Raw genomic sequence first — 6,921 nt, forward strand, 5'->3', positions numbered from 1 at the left:
TGCTGAAATTCAATTTGATTTTATTTGTAAAGCGTTTTTGGAAAAAAGAATAAGGTCCCAAAGCAGCTTTAACAAACCAAATTAAATTTTATGTCACATAAAATGTACACATTATGTACATTCATACAGAGTATGTAGTGAAATGCTTATTATGACTGTCCAACATGTACATAGAAATAAAAATAGAATATGAAAAATAAAATTAATAAAAATATAAATATAAAGTATACAAATAAGTTTATATATATATATATATATATATGTATATATATATATATATATATATATATATATATATATATATATACTATAAAACTATTAAGGAAAAAAAATATTTTACAGAAAGAAAGAAATTACAAAAAGAAATGATTAAATTTGCTAAATATATAATCAGATCATGACATTTTTTTTTAATCAAAGCAAAATATTTAGCTCCAAAAAATTATTGTATTTCTCACCTGGCATTCTGTGAAGGACTGATTATATATGGACTAATATTTTTATTTTTCTGCTGCCATTTCGATTTGGCCTCGGGTTCTCCATCCACATCACAATAAAGTTCTCGTTAGCCAAAATCCTTTGGCAGAATCATCAAGCACAGTGAATCCAGACCTGACGTGTGTCATTGCATGTATTGTCTATGGCCTGAAAAAGTGTAACTTGTTTATGCTAAAGCCTATCATATACCTTCAACCTCCATGTGGAAATAATATCCTCGATCAGGTATCCCACACGAATGCTGCCGCTGACCCCACCCATGCTGTCCTCTATAAAGAGAGGAAATATTTGACAAAACATATATCACTATGTACTCAGACCATAGTGTGAGGCATAGTTAATGTAATCCGAGCAAAGGAGAACATGGGAACCATTGAAACAGTGTCATGATCCGTACATAATGTAATTGGATTTCATTCTCCTGAAATATCTCCGAATCTACGCATGGAAAAGTAATGTTTGAAATTTCTATAGTGCAGCAGTTACTGATCATTGTGAGCAGGTATATCAGATGATAGGTAGATAATTGTAATGAAATGAATACTTATCTCTGATGTATGAGCCGAGCAAGTCAGAGGGAAGAGACAATTTCATATTTCATAGTAACAAAGACTGTATATATACAGTAGGAATGATTTAATCAAAGAAAGATCAGACCTGAATCCAAGACGCTATTACAGTGTGATTGAATGTTTATGCAATAAAGAGGGAAAGTATTGGCAAGTTTTGATGATGCACACTTCCAAACTGATAGACTCAGAGCGGCGTGATCAGATCAAAAGGTATTTCAACCATATATAATACATATATTTTAGACCTTAATTAACATATTTAATCGCGATTAATTGAATCTTAAACTTAATCGCACATTTGTATCTGTTCTAAATGTACCTTAAATTAATACTTTATATGTTTATTATTAGTGAAACCAAACTCAACATAGAGCATGAAGACAAAATATTCTTTAAAAATTCTATACACCAAACGAATCTTTGGCTATGTTTCCACACGGACGGTTTTAATTGCCGGCATGTGTGCATAGGGGAATAGGGATATAAGTCTCTGATCCATTAGAACAGTAAATGGCAGCGATGCTCTACTTATAAATGCAAACCGCCAATAAAATTACTTTTTTACAACCTGAAATATCACATGTATTTAAATATTCAGACTCTTTGCAACAACACTTGACTGTTTTTGAGATGAGACATGATTTGGAAAGACACACACCTCTCTATCGAACACCTCACAGCTGACAATGTAGATCAGAGCAAAAACTAAGCCATGAGGTCAAAGGAACTGGGGAAGGCTACAAAATTTTTATTAAAACAATATTTCAAGTTTATTTCTATAGCGCTTATCACAACAGACATTGTCTCAAAGCAGCTTTCCAGAATATAACAGTTAAGGTGAACGATGTGTATTCCTTATGAGCAGCCATGGTGACTGTGGCAAGGAAAAACTCCCTTAGATGTTATGAGGAAGAAACCTTGAGAGAAACCAGACTCAAAAGGGGAACCCATCCTCATTTGGGTGATATCAAGAGTCTAATTATAAATCTTTAAACAATACAAAACACTGGAGAGTAAGAGCTCATTTCATGAGCACTGGAATGTGTGATTATGAGTAATGTTCTTTTTACAGCCTTATACACTCATTTGAGATTTTGGAACCAGAAGCTACTGAGCAACTCATAAAATAGCTCAACATTTGCGATCATAATAAATCCAACACCAGATTCTCCATGCCAGAGCCTTAAAACACACAAAGAGTTCCAGTGTCCAAACTCTACATGAAGTGGACTCCAAATGGCGAAGGTACGTCTCTAGATGGTTCCGGATGTTTGCGGGGTCGGCATCTACGTCTTTAAAGGTCCACAATTTTCATGAGGTGGGATGTGACTGGAGCTGGAGCAACCTTAGGATGCCTCGGGATGGGTAAAGAGAGAGAAGCAGTGGAGAGGAATTAGCGTAGCTGCTGTTCATGATATTAACAAGCACAAGTTGATAATGTGCATGTGATCAGATGTTCTGGAGCACAAGGTTATGATATGTGATGTGTGTTATGTGTAGGACTCCCTAAAAAGATACGTCTTTAATCTGCACTTGAACTGGGAGAGAGTGTCTGAGCCCCGAACACTGTCAGGAACACTATTCCAAACTTTAGGAGCTAAATGTGAGAATGCTCTACTACCTTTAGTGGACTTTGCTATTCTAGGAACTACTAGAAGTCCAGAGATGTGAGATCTGAAGAGTGTGAGGATTGTAGCGTGTTAGAAGACTGAAGAGATACATGGGAGATAAACCATTTAGTGTTTTGTAGGTAAGTAGCAGTAGTTTTTACTGGATTAGAAACTTAACAGGTAGCCAGTGTAGGTATGATAAGACTGGGGTTATATGATCATATTTTCTCAACCTTGTGAGAACTCTGGCTGCTGCATTCTGGACAAGCTGTAGCTTGTTTATTAATGATGCAGGACCACCTCATAATGCATTACAATAGTCCAGTCTGGAGGTCATGAATGCGTGGACGGGCCTCTCTGCAACAGATATAGATAACATGTTTCTTAACTTAGAAATATTTCTAAAGTGGAAGAAGGCTGTTTTTGTAATATTTCTGCTGCAGTGAAGATTCCTGAGAGCACTGTGGCCCCTATTATTCTAGGACTCTAAGAGCTGACTGCCCAGCCAAACTGAGCAATCAGGGGAGAAGGACCTTAGTAAGAGAAGTGATTGAGAACCTAATGGCCACTCTGACTGATCTCTGGAGATCCTGTCTGGAGATGGACAAAGTTCCAGAAGGACAACTATCACTGCAGCTCTCCACTGATCTGGGCTTTATGGCAGAGTGGCTAGACGAAGACTCTCCCCAGTGTTGTTATGTCTGGAGGAAATTCAGTTAAATTCAATAAAAAAAATTTTTTTACATTGCACGTTGTCTGAACAGCAGTTTTAGATAAGGCAGTTTTGGATGAAGCGGTAGTAAGGTTGTATAAAAGCAGTGGTGGGCGGTCAGGGCCAGCAAAGCCTTCTCTGCTGGCCTAAACACTATCAGAAGCACTGACCTACATTTACAACCTAAATTCTAATATTTGTTCCATGAAATTTTATTAATTTATTTCCAACAGTTTATTCTCTTCATTTCGTATATGTGGATGTTAGATTTTTTGTCAAATCAGATTTCAGCCGTGCTGCCATGTCAATCTAATCTGCCCAGGGCCTTTAAAGTCTGTACTGACGGCGTTTTTACCATAGTCTCCTTAATAAATAGCTTTGTTTCTTCAAACAATCAGATTTCATATTTGCCTTACAGGGCAGCTAGCTGGCCCAGAATAGGCCTCTGATTGGTTGGACAGAGGAAAAATGTTACAGCCAAATTCTACTGGCAAAGCACGTGTGTAGCTCTGCACACATTAATACATCAGAGTTAGACTTTTTTATGCCTACGGAGGAAGAGAAACTGATTTGGTCTCAGACACACTTAAAAATAAATTTTGAAGAAAAGTGAGACATCGTGAGGAGGTCGGCCAACCCCTAGCCAGCTTGTCTCAGCCCTGAAAAGGGTTTGTTCACCACTTCTAGACCAGTGAATACGAGTGGTACCACTGGATTACAGCTTCTGAGGAGCGCTGCAATTTATGAGTCTGCATCTCTGGTGAGTAGGTTGTATTTTATTAATATTTTTATGTTTTTGTCATGTTATTAGACAAATATTGATTCTGAACTGCTCCATATGATGTAGGTGCACAGTTGAGGTTGTAGTGTAGAGGTATGGAGTCTTTACTGGGTTTCTTGCTTTAGTAAAATGGTATTCACCCTCTATACATGAAATGCGTCTCTCTCTGTAATGCCACGCATTGTTATATTGCGTTTTTTTGTATGGTATTGATGGTTTCTATAATTGCGACGTGATGGTGGTATTAAGAGGTGGATTAAGTCGGGTAAGTCCTCACTGAAGGCTCAGGTACTAAATGCACGGCCAGCCACTGTATTATATGCAGGATATATACAGGAATAATGATTGTTAAGCATTCTCATTGTTTGTGTTTTTTTGGAAAATACCGTGTGTATACAGTGGGATCAAAGTATATGTTAGGGCTCCATAGAGGAAAGATCGAAGACCTAAAGAGGACCTACTGATAAAAGACTTGACTAAATAAATACATTTTCAGCCTTGACTTAAACACTGAGAATGTGTCTGAGTCCCAAAAACTAGTTGGAAGGCTGTTCCATAACTTTAGGGCTTTATAAGAGAAAGATTTTCCCCCTGTTGTAGTCTTCAATATTTTAGGTAACAACAAATAGCCTGCACCTTTTGATTTAAGTAGGTGTGATGGATCATAATTTATCAAAAGTTTACTCAGATACTGTGGCACGAGACTGTTCAGCGTTTATATGTCAGTAGTAGAATTTTGTAATCAATGCGAGATTTAATTGGGAAATCAGTCACTGCTTATCACCTGCCCAAAACTAACCCTAAAGTGAAGCATGATGATGGCAGATATCATCAATAAAAACCTGTTTCACACATCTCAAGACCCCAGTCCGAGGCGAAAGTTCACCTACATGACAATGGCCCTAAACCCACAGCCAAGACAACACAGGAGTGGCTTAGGGACAAATAGCTGAATGTCCTGAGTGCTCCAGTCAGAGCTCCGACTTCTGCCCTTTTGAATGGGCCAACTCTCTCCCTCCAACCTGACCCCCTGACCCAACTTGAAAGGATTTGCACTGAAGAATGGCATAAAATCCCCCAGCCCTGGTGTGCAAAGCTTGTTGTGTCAAACGCCAAAGGGTCTGAATACATAAACATACCTCCTTGGTCTGCCTGGTGGCTCCATCCTCAGCATTCTTCTACCGAGATACCCCATGTCCACCCTCTGCACATGACCAAACAACCTAACTCGACTTGTCTACAAAATATCCTCTAATAAACGCATTTCTAATCCTGTCCATCCTCACCTATCATATACATTTCACCACCAGGTGGAGAAGAAATCCTCACTCAGGGTACTGTAAGGAAAGGAGAATATGGGTTCCAGCTGTGACTGGGCCTGAAACCACACTTGAACTGTTTGAAACCGGAAATAATACGCAATCTAATGCAGAGTTAAACATATTTATGTAATAAATCATTCATTTTTAGACAAAAAAAAAAAAATCACAATGCTGCTGAGTCCAGAAGAAGTTCTGCTTCTGCTGCAGCACATCCACCAGCCTGCTCTAATAGTTAAAGAAGACTTTCTTGGTTGTAAGGGATGTGATGTGATCGAACCAGTCTCACAAGTGCAGAATGGTGGAATTGGACCTGGTCTAAAAAAAATACATCATTTCCTGGTCTTTGTCTTTTTCCCTTTTATAATTGTCGTGAATGGGGAGAAAATTGTAAATGAGTAGGACATATGCATGTCCTGTGTTTCTCATGTATTACTCATTCAGCACATATGATTTTGGGACACATTGAGAAGGTACCATGTGCAAGTGAGAATTTCACAAAAAAGTGTTTAAGTCAATAGAACAAGCTACAGCTGCAAAATTAACAATTGCTGAGGCTTCAGATAGCTGTTAACTGTGTTCAGAGGATTGATGGGACCCAAGTATGGTGGAATTTAATTGCTTTTGCAACAAACTGTAAAGTGTGTTTCACCAAGAAATAACCCCCATAATGCTTTTCATAAAGGTACAAAATAAAATCACATTACACAGTCACGATTCTCACGTTTACCATGGTGGCCATAAATTATATTAAAAAAAATATATAATGAAAATAATAATAATTATTTTATTACCATTAAAATCTCATTGTTATCACGTATGAAACTGCAACCAAACGATGAGTGCAATATCAGGATTAAAGAGCTTTTCTTTCCCTTCACAACAGCACCACCTGCTGATCAGACACATTTACTGCATCGATCAGAACATATTTTACATTAGTGATGGTAAGAACATATTTGCACCAGTAAAAAACTATTTATATATATATATATATATATATAAATTAAAATTAGTTGTTTTAGGCACTATAATTGTATTATTTAGAAAGTGACCAATAATTTGTTACTAATACTTTTAATGTAGATTGATTTCTCTTTGCTAAACTGTTTCTCGAGCGCGCTACGTAAATATGACGTATCAAAAGAGAGACAAGACGGAGGCGTGTCCTGAGAGTCGCATAGATTACAGATTAACATGGTACAGCTGCATCTTCCTGGAAACACAACAGGAAAAAAACATCTGGTTTTACTGAATCTTTTGTCTTTTTTGCACTACAAAGTCATGTGAGAAAGGATCATGTGTTAGAAGTGTGAATACACTAAAGTAAATTGATAATCATCAGTAGCTGCTTCATATGTATCTCTAACGTATCATATCTGTGCAGGATATTCTACACACAAACCGGAAAGAAAAAAAAGAAGCTGGG

The sequence above is a fragment of the Silurus aristotelis genome, assembly GCF_946808225.1.
Source record: "Silurus aristotelis genome assembly, chromosome: 15".
In the NCBI taxonomy this organism is placed as follows: domain Eukaryota; kingdom Metazoa; phylum Chordata; class Actinopteri; order Siluriformes; family Siluridae; genus Silurus; species Silurus aristotelis.